Source organism: Heliconius melpomene, chromosome 9 (assembly GCF_056956725.1).
Source record: "Heliconius melpomene rosina isolate 202511_hmr_F chromosome 9, ASM5695672v1, whole genome shotgun sequence".
Taxonomy (NCBI): domain Eukaryota; kingdom Metazoa; phylum Arthropoda; class Insecta; order Lepidoptera; family Nymphalidae; genus Heliconius; species Heliconius melpomene.
This window is the reverse complement of record NC_140397.1, coordinates 3892733-3894791: the sequence shown is the minus strand read 5'-3', so window position 1 is coordinate 3894791 and position 2059 is coordinate 3892733.

Here is a 2059-nt window from a genome sequence, read left to right as displayed (position 1 = left end):
TGTCGAGGTCGGTCGAGTCAACAATGGAGATTTTACACGATTGCCTATTGTAAAAACTATTCTGCAATTTTATTGATAATATTACTTTATAAGGAATTTTAAAGTATAGATAAATCTAATGTATGCCGATAAAATGACGAAACCTCAGTTAAACATTGAAGCGAAAAATATGGGACTAACAAAGATTTTATTGCAGACAGATTAAAAAAAAATTAAATACTTAAAAGCAAGTCCATTTTTGTTAAGTGCTTCCATTTTTTTCTTTTCCTCAGTTAAGGTAAGGTAAGGTAAGGAAGAGGCGGTAAAATCACAGTTTTTCATCGTATATCCACAGCATTAATATTTCTTTAATTCAGTTTCTGTAATACCCACGTTAAAGGAGCATAGGCCGCCCTCCAACCAGGTGGACCGACGACCTTAAAAAGACAGCGGGAATCCGCTGGATTCAAAGGGCGCAGGACCGGACGGAGTGGCGAGAATTGGGGGAGGCCTATGTCCAGCAGTGGACGTTGAAAGGCTGATGGATGGATGGATGAATACCCACGTTTCGCCGTATAAGAGTGTCAGTACCAACACTGCATTGTGCTTGACCTAATGAACAGCTGTGCTGACGTTTCCCCATCTCATCAATGCTTCTAATCTATATAACTATCTCCAATCTTCCATCTCTAATGAAGACTTCCATTTCAGTAACTTTTCCTAATGTCTTACCATTTAACCTGATACTTTTCTTCAAATAACCAGAGCCTTTATCTTACTTGCATTCAGATTTAGACCATTATTTTCACACTCTTCTTTCAAAGCGGTGGCTTCATTCTGATGATGCAATAAGCACTCCATCATCTGCGTACAGCAGGCGATTTACAGTGTCTTGAAAACATTTTAAAATAAGTTATTATATAATATTTAAAAATACTTAAAAACAACAAAAATCACTTAAAGCGTGGATTGTAATGACAAAAATTGTTTCATTAGTAATTGAGGGTATATTTAAAAAAACTTGACGTAATAAAAACATTATAGGTAAGATTACCCTCTTAGGTTTTTAACTGGTTTTTTTGAACATACATTCTTCTACTGTGCAAAATTATTTCTTTTTACCGTACAACCTCCTTCGTGTCTCCCTCCACATAACGTGACATTTGTGGACGTGATAGGTGCTTAACTGGCACGCTCGGAACGCCATAATAAAAGAAACATACCATACTCTCTTAAGTAGAAAATCTATTATTTTTTCTGTTTATTGAAATTATTATTGTTAATTTCTTTGTATAAGATAAGTAAATCTTATAACATGGTCGTATATTAACAAAGGTTAACATTAAATAGAAATGAATTAACCTATTAGGTTCTTAATTTATAACCTGTTTAAGTCACGGAAGGTTATAATTAATGACCTATTGTTTTATCGTGTCAAGTTAATATGAAGTTATTAAAATTATTTTTATAGTAAACGCTAACTTATGCTTTATTACAGTCTGACAGATATTTAAATTCTAATTAGAATCAAATAAATCACCTTCACGCTGTATCCCGCACACAGCAGGGTAGGCAGAGGGAACCTACTATTAAGACACTTCGTTCTCCACTTTCTGTCGAAAAGTGGCAGAACTCTACCCTTTAACTCAACATCAGAGCGAAGAAATGGAAATGTAAACGTAAATAAATATTTCTCTCTTTCTTGCTCGAGTGGGCATCGAACCCACAATCGTCGCGTTACAGTCACACCCTTGTGCCGCTGCGCCACGATGGCCTCTAAAATAGAATACATAAAGGAAATTTATATTTCGATATTTTCTTTTATAAACTTAACATTTAATTTACTTAAAACTTAAAAATAGCTATTTCTTTATTTTTCACTTTCATGTTTAAAACAAGGATAATATTTAAATTTCTATAAATCGGAATAAATCACTCGGAATATATACAACGAACACACAGTAATGATTGTCTGTGTTAGTATAGTATGTGGCTTTCATTATTATATTTGTCTACTACTAGCTTTCTAATTATTTATGGGAAATTACAAAACCTCCGTAAAATTAAATCAGCTTCACGC